Consider the following 8,040-nt stretch of genomic DNA (forward strand, 5'->3'; position numbering starts at 1 on the left):
GACGGGAGTTAGGGTCAGCTGTTGCTGCAGCAATTCAGATGTGCAATAATGAGCTATCATGTCGATAATGCCAGGTGCTTCATGGTGCCAGGGTGGCGGCTAAAGCCCCTTGGTTCTGGTTATTTAGGTGCTAGGTCAGAATAGGGGCTGGGGTCAGATGGCGCTAGTTTTTTGTTTGATTGTTTTGTGGTTGTTTTAGACAAAGTCTCCCTACACAGCCCTGTAGGGAACTCGTCTATGTAGACCCGGCTAACGTCAAACTCACAGGGATCCTCCTGGTGAGGCCAGTTTGGGGCCAATCTCATGTCAGTTCCGGACAGCCCGAGTCACACCCCCGCGGCGTCAGCCCTGGAGCCCGGCTGCCTAGCTGCCAAAGTCGAGGATGATGCCAAAGGGGCAGGGCAGGAGAAGACAGGCGGTGGGCCAATGGCAGTCGCGGGGCCTCACCTGGGTGGCCACGTGGGCCCAGGTATGCGGCGGCCCCGCCCTGGCCCAGCCCGGCGGGCTCGGGCTCGGTCCGGGAGCGGAAATTCCTGCAGGGGCTGGACGCTGCGGGCGGAGCTCAGCATGGAGCCCGTGGAGGCCTGGACCCCGGGAAGGTGGCAGCCTGGCTGAGAGGTTGGTGAGCCGGGGGCAGAGGTGGGATCGAAGGGAATAGCGTGGTGTCCCTTGGGCAGAAAGTAGGGAAGGGGAAAAGAGAAAGAACCTGAGTCTATTAGTCAACAGGTATTTATAGAGCGTCTGCCACGTACCAGCGTAACAAGGTCCCCTGAACAGGCACAGTGCTGGCAGAGATAGGCCAGGCGACACCAAAGGCCCTAAGACGCAGGAAGGGGTCTTCCCATATTTTTGTATGTTCAAGCGCCAGGGTGGCGACGAGCAGGTGCAGTAATATGCAAAACAGGGTGCCCTGGTGGCCCACGCCCCCTTTTATCTCCGACATCTTCCCTGTGCCCCAGGGCCCTGTGAGCTGTTTATTAAGCCCATTTTTCGGAAGTACAAACAGGCCGGGAGCCAGGAAGTGATTTGTTCAGTCTTGGAACAGGGCCGGCCCTGGTGTCATATTCCCCTCTCCTCAAACCGAGGTTGGCAGTGAAGAAGCAGAAACCCCAGCCATTCTGTAGGGGTGACACAGCCCCACCCTGGGGATTCCATCAGAGTGTGAGGATCACTCACCGGGCGACCAAGAGACATAAACACAGGCTGACTCAGAGAATTGAGGGCCTTCTGTAGCTGCATCAGGGAGTGAGGAGACCAGTCATTGCTTCCCCAGGGGCAGCTGGAGCTTGTGGAGGCCTTTTCAGTGTGAGCAGCCCAAGGAAGCTGCAGTCTCACCCCCCAGACTGGGGCCCAGGCCAGCACTACCACTCACCAGGTCTGTGACCACAGGTCTGAGTTTCTCTAGCATGACATGGACAAAATGTCACTGGCGTGTGTGGCTCCATGTGGGTGTCTCCTGGGAGGGTGGAGGCCGCCCAACACATTCAACGTGGGAAGGAAGTTGTCCAAGTAGCCCTGGCTTAATGAGCGCCCAGTCAGGACTCAATGCCATAGGAGGGATGAGGAACACCTAATGACACACGCATTCTCCGGTGACAGTCTGGCCTGGTGGGGGTGTGAACAAGTCACTGTCTCCCTCCATTAGTTTTCCCGATGATGTCATCCCTGTGTATCAGGGATGATATGTAGTCCCCACCTTCTAGAAATGTGAAGATCAAATGTGCCAATATGGGTGAAGTTCTTTTATTTGTTTGCTTTTGAGACAGGATTTGTTTCTCTGTGTAGCCCTGGCTGTCCTGGTACTCACTATGTAGACCAGGCTGGGCCTCGAACTCAGGGATCCCCCTGTTTCTTTATTCCAAGTACTGGGATTTAAAGGCATGTGCACCACACTTGACTATGGGTAAAGTTCTTAAAACATTGCCTCACACAAGTAAGGTCACGGTAGACAGCCTGGCGATAATGTGATGGCTGTTACTGCCCCGACTACAGACCACGTGTTTGGTACACATCAATCATCAAAACACGCGGTTACAAGGCAGGCGCTCTCATTGTTGCTATTTTATTTAGTTTTAAATTTTTTATTTATGAGGATGAGTGTTTTGCCTGCATTTATGTGTGTGTACCTTGAATGTGCTTATGAGTGATGGTTGTGAGCTGCCAAGTGGGTGCTGGGAACCGAACCTGGGTCCTCTGCAAGAACACTAAGTGCTCTTAACCACTGAGCCACCTCTCCTGCTTTTTGTTGTTGTGTTGTTTTGTTTTGTTTTTTTTTGTTTTGTTTTTTGTGTGTGTTTTTTTGAGACAGGGTTTCTCTGTGTAGCAGCCCTGGCATCCTAGAACTCACTTGGTAGCCCAGGCTGGCCTTGAACTCACAGAGATCTGCCTGCCTCTGCTCCTGAGAGCTGGGATTAAAGGTGTGGCTCTACCACCACCCAGGCCCATCTCTCCTGTTTTAAAAGTAAAGAGATTAAGCAGGAGAACTAGTAGATATCTTAAGTGTTAGCTCCTGCTCAGGTCTCCCTGACTTCGATGGATGGGATGTGGGTGTCGGGAAAATAAGCTTAGGTCCTCTGCAAGAGCAGTATGTGTTGTTCTTAACCACTGAAGCATCTCGCTAGCCTCTTTAATTTTTTGGTGACTGGATTGCAAGGTATTCGAGCATGCATTTGGTAGAAGGCAATGTCAGTAGGTTGGACACACTTGCTAGAGTGGCTGCTGTATATGGTTCTCAATTCAGCCGCATCAGCTGTGAGACGGGCAGAAGCCAGCCCGGGTCTCAGGGTTGTCATTAGAGACAAGCAGGAGGGGAGGAAGGGCTCTGATGTGATGAAAACTTAGAACAATAATGACACCTGCCCCCCCCCTTGCTCCAGGCCTTGATGATGCTCTGCAGGACTATCCCTTTGAGGACTGGAAGCTGCCTGGAAAGTACCTGCTGCAGCTCTGTCCCCAAAGCCTCGAGGGCTCTGACTGTGTGGCCCTTGGGCCACCAGGAGCTCATTCTAGACGGGGTGGAACAGCTCCGGGCCCTGGTGAGTAAGCACAGGCACGCGGCTGTAGTATCCAAAACACTGGTTGTAGCATCCACCAGTCTTGGCGTTTGCCCAGGTGGGCTGGCTGTCGAGGGGCAGTCATAGACCCGTTTCTGATGCAGGGCTCCAAGCTACAGACAGAAAACCTGCAGAGCCTGGCTCAGGGGCTGCTGGAAAGGACCCAGGCCTTTCAGAGCTTGGTCCAAGGCCGTCTGGGAAGCTGTGCTGAGACGCCTGCTGATGTCCTCACCGCTGCTGTAGAGCTGGTGCGGGAAGCCCATGCCCTCCTCTCCTGGCTCAACAGGTACTAGGGATGGGGTAACCAGTGACTCTTCTCATCCGTGGTTCCTCTAGGGCCTGGGATTGAAAAACAGTACTTGGCTCTTAATCAGATCTGTCAGACAAGTCCGAGAGTCTGTCTGTGCAGGGACCCTGGGCCGCCTTCCTTCCCACCCCACCCTGGAGCTTGTCATGTCGATGGTTTTATCAACAGTTGAATTTTTGTTGCTTGTTTGACGTTGTGTGTGTGTGTGTGTGTGTGTGTGTGTGTGTGTGTGTGTGTAGGCACAGGGGTGTGTGTGAAGGCCAGAGCATCCATTGTAAGAATCGGTTCTCGCCTTCCACTGTGTGAGTCCCGGGGACTGAACTCAGGAACTCAGGCCGTCAGCTTTGGGGGCAAGCACCTTTAGCTATGAACAACCTCTCTAGTCCCTCAACAGCTATTAGATGGAGAGCTTCCCCTTCACTGGCAGTTGTCTGTCCTTCGTGGCCTGCCTCAGATGTTACCGCCTTAGGGACACCTTGCCTGTGTGTCCCTTACAGATCATTGTCTGTTTAATGGTTGTCTCCATGGTGCCTAAAATAGGACCTGGCACATTCAGGACAAATAGTCCTGTGCTGAGCAGAATCCACCACAGTAGGAATTTGTCTCCAATTCTCAGGTGAGGAATTATAACCAACACAGTGTCTTAATTGTCCTTCCTGCCAGGTACCTCTTCTCCCAGTTAAATGACTTTTCTGCCTGCCAAGAGATTGGCGTGTTGTGCGGCGAGCTGGCCAGGTCTTGCAGGAGGTAGGAGGACAGGGGCCAGGCCAGGCCCCAGAGCTTTTTATAACCTGTGAATCAGACCAAGATTGGGGGGGGGGGTGAGGGCTGGGAGGGGAGAACAAGAGTAGGAGAAGCCCTGCCCGGGGTCTGGGCTACGAGGCAATGGGTGGGTCACTGGGGTGTCCCTGGCAGCGGCTCAGGTGGCGTTTGGGAAGGGTGGCAGGAGAGGACATGTGTAGTAATGGTGAGTCAGGTGTCATGGGAGAGGAATGAAACCTTGGAGTTGAAACACTGAGACCGTTATAGTTCTGGCAAGGAGACCCGTGTAGAGAAAGCAAGGGAGGGCCATCAGGGGACCTCGTCAGCCCCCACCCCGCGTCCTAGGGGAAAGTGGCCCCACCTTCCTAAAAAGGGCCTCCCTGTGCTCTCTGCTTTCAGGGACTGTCCAGAAGCAGAGAAGGAAAGCAGCACCTGAGGATTGTGAGTCTCGGGGCTGGGTGGGAGGCGCAGGGTATGGAATCAGAACTCGTCCAGACAACATGCCGCGTTCCCCCAGTGCAGCCATGTGGCCGGGATCTGCCACAACATCCTGAGCTGCACCCAGAGGAGCTGCTGGAGCAGAAGGCTCTTTGGAAGCAGGTGCAGCTGGACGACCCTTCGGTGAGCTCTGACCCCTCACCTCCTCCTGAAGACCCCCGGCAGCCTTGGCTGAACCCTGAAACATGTCTGGAGTCCCAGCCTCTTGTATTACTAAGTCTGTGTGTACCGATGCTTAATTGGAGTCCCAGAGGACCTACCTAGAGTCTCACCATTTGCTGGGCACCTTTCCCGAGCCAGAGGGGCCTGGGTGACGCATTCCAGGCCTGACAGGGATTAATAGAGATGAGAGGGAACACTTATGCTTTAAACTTGTCCAGTTAAGAGAACCAGAGTTGCCAGGTAGTGGTGGCGCACGCCTTTAATCCCAGCACTCAGGAGCAGAGCCAGGCGGATCTCTGTGAGTTGAGCCAACGTGGTCTACAGAGCGAGACCCAGGACAGGTACCAAAACTACACAGAGAAACCCTGTCTGGAAGAGAGAGAGACAGAGAGAAGAGACACACACAGAGGAGAGAGACACACACAGAGAGAGAGAGAGAAGAGAGAGAGAGAGAGAGGGGAGGGAGAGGAGAGGAGGAGGAGAGGAGAGAGAGGAGAGGAGAGGAGAGCGAGAGGAGAGGAAGAGAAGAGAGAAGGAGAAAGAGAAGAGAAGAGAGAGAGAAGAGAAGAGAGAACAGAGTTTCTCCCCCTACCCCCCAACTCCATGTCATCCCCTGTCTCGCTCAGGAAATTTCTGAGACTCTGCTACCTCAGAAATCAGTGACACAGCTTCCCTATGACCTTATGGGTGTGCTGGTGGTGGTGTGTCGGTGGTGGTGCGTGGTGGTGGTGGTGTTGTGTGGTGGCAACAAGTCCAAAGTTACACAGCAGTTAGGGACAATGCCATCTCCGAGGCTCTGCTCCCATTCTGCCTACCTTAGAGTCCTGGTACCGGTGTGAGGTCCTGCCCACTGGCTCATGCTCCAACCCCTCTTACTTGACTTAGCTTCCTGTCTCCACAGAGTCTAGAAATTCACACCACCAGCAACTGCCTGCACTTCGTGTCCCGAGTAGGTGTCCAGGGTAGAGGCCTCTCACCGGCTCCCGCACCCCGTCTACCCTGAAGGCATTTTCTCACCTGCCAGTCATGCCAGGAAAGCCTCATTCTCTGGGCCCCATTCTTCACAACTAGGCTTCCCTGGCTCCCAGATCCTGCCAGGAGATGAGATTGTGTCCAGATCAATGAGCAGGTGGTGAGTGAGTGCCGGGGGAGGGGTCAAGGTGGAGGTGAGGTGCTGAGTGCTTGAGGAGGGCTTGGAGAAGGAGGAGAGTCACCCGAGGGTTTTGCACCCTGTGAAGACCAGCCTATGGGAGCTGCTCGAATGACATGAGCCAACACAGGAAGGTCTCAGGGTGACTGCTGGTGGGCGGGATCTCAGTTTTGGGTGCTAGCCCGACCTCCCACAGAGCTCAGTTAAAGGGGCTCCTGGAGGCTCCCTGAAGTGAGACCTGGCAGGGCGCTCTGACAGCAGAAGAGTTTCAGGGCAGTTTGAGAACCTTCCCACTCAGTGTTCCTTGTCCCCCAGGTGGGCTGGCCCCACAAGAATGTGGTGCAGGGAGCTGCTGAGGGAGCCAGCAAGTGTCGCCTAGTGCTGAAGAAGATTCCAGTGCCCAAAGACCCGTCACAGGTACCTTCCCCGCCCCGCCGCCCCCCCCCCACACCTGCTTTCATACTCCTGTGGTTGGCGCTATCACTTTGTTTCTGGGTGTTTTCCAGACCCCCAGGACCTCCCCTCACCTGCTAAGCCAATCACCGCCTCTGACCCACTGTCTCCCAGGTAAGCAAGCTCTGTCTGCTAGGTGCCTTTTGTTTGGTTGGTTTTTGGTTTTGGTTTTTGAGAAGGGTTTCCGTGTTGTTTGGAGCCTGTCCTGGATCTCGCTCTGGTTAGCCCAGGCTGCCTCAAACTTCACAGAAGATCTCCTGCCTCTGCCTCCAAGTGCTGAGATTAAAGAGTGCCACTAAGCCGGCTTTGGGTATGTCTTGAAAGCGGGGACCATGGGCTCATCGCATGTCCCCTTGTTCTCCGCAGGGTTCCAGCGAAGTCTTTTTACCTTCAACCTGTCTGCAGATGGGAGTCCTGGACCCAGCCCCGCCTGGGACAGGTAGCTCACAGCCCCAGCAGGCGCACATTGCTCTGGACAAGGCATCTGAGTGCCCACCAGCCTCTCCATTGCTGACGTCCTAACCACAGGCCTGGGCCTGAGCTCATGGATTTTCCCTCTCTCCTCCCTGCCTGACAGACTCTACCTCCCTTGATGCTAAGCCCCAGCCCACTCCTCCTGAAGCCCCAGGCACACTTCCAGAAAAAAACAGCAGAGCCTCTGGAGACTTCGGGAAACCGTTGACAAGGTAAACTCAAGGACTCAGCAAGGAGGGGCATGGGTGTGGATCTGGACCCTTCTCTAAGCTCTTCATGGCCTTTTCAGAGTCCCGTCCTTGGTCGGAGAAATCAAAAGGTATGAGCATCCCTGACTGGGCGGGGTCTCAGAAATCTTCACAGGGCTGGGCAGGGGACCCCTCAGTGCACACACATGCTTCCTACACAACAGTCTTTTCTGGAACCATGGGGCCCTTGCTTCTCACCAAGGCCTCTTGCTAGTTCTGAGACTGGTGAGACAGTACCCCCTCTGATCATTCAGTTTTTTTTTATCTCTGGGGTGTGGTGTTGTGTGTGTGTGTGTGTGTGTGTTGTGTGTGTGTCAGGCTTGTGCACTCTTACCACTAAGCTATATGCCAGCTTCTTTAAAGTCATCCACCTGAGGGCATTTGTGATATTGTGAGCCCGGAGGATGAGTTCAGACAGTTCCTACTGGGGATCCCCCTGGGGGCAGATAGACTCCGGGAAGGATGCTCGCTGGCCGCATGTCAACATGGTCTGCTGTGTTGGGGCAGGTGTGGCCACGAGGCTGAGCCGCCGGCGGGTGGTCCTGCCGGGAGCTGGGCCTGCCGGATTGTGATGGATGGCTTCTACTACGCAAGGTACCCGGCGGCTTTATGTGGTCCACGCTGGCGGCGCTTTCTGTTTGTGCTCAAGGGACACACCTATACTGGTACGCCAACCCAGGTGAGACTCCCACAAACACTTGATAGGTAGTGTGACTAAGGCCACCATTCTTATCTCTGTTTTACACAGGAGAGCCCATTTACTTTCTAGGCTCCAGGATTTCATTTGTAAGGTGTGAGTGGCTCTTGTAGAGAAATGAGTCATAAGTGTGTAAAAAAAAAGGTTATAGGGGGCTGGAAAGAGCCAGTGGTTAAAGCACTTGGCTTATCTTTGGAGAGACCGGTGTGTTAAGTTTCCAGCACCAGATGGTAGTC

General features: G+C 54.4%; 1 pseudogene; it reads left to right on the forward strand.

Moving 5' to 3' along the window:
* Positions 1-460: 460 nt before the first annotated feature.
* LOC114697167 lies at positions 461-7,786 on the forward strand (annotated as a pseudogene).
* The last annotated feature ends 254 nt before the right edge of the window (positions 7,787-8,040 follow it).

Source organism: Peromyscus leucopus, unplaced genomic scaffold, assembly GCF_004664715.2.
Source record: "Peromyscus leucopus breed LL Stock unplaced genomic scaffold, UCI_PerLeu_2.1 scaffold_338, whole genome shotgun sequence".
In the NCBI taxonomy this organism is placed as follows: Eukaryota; Metazoa; Chordata; class Mammalia; order Rodentia; family Cricetidae; genus Peromyscus; species Peromyscus leucopus.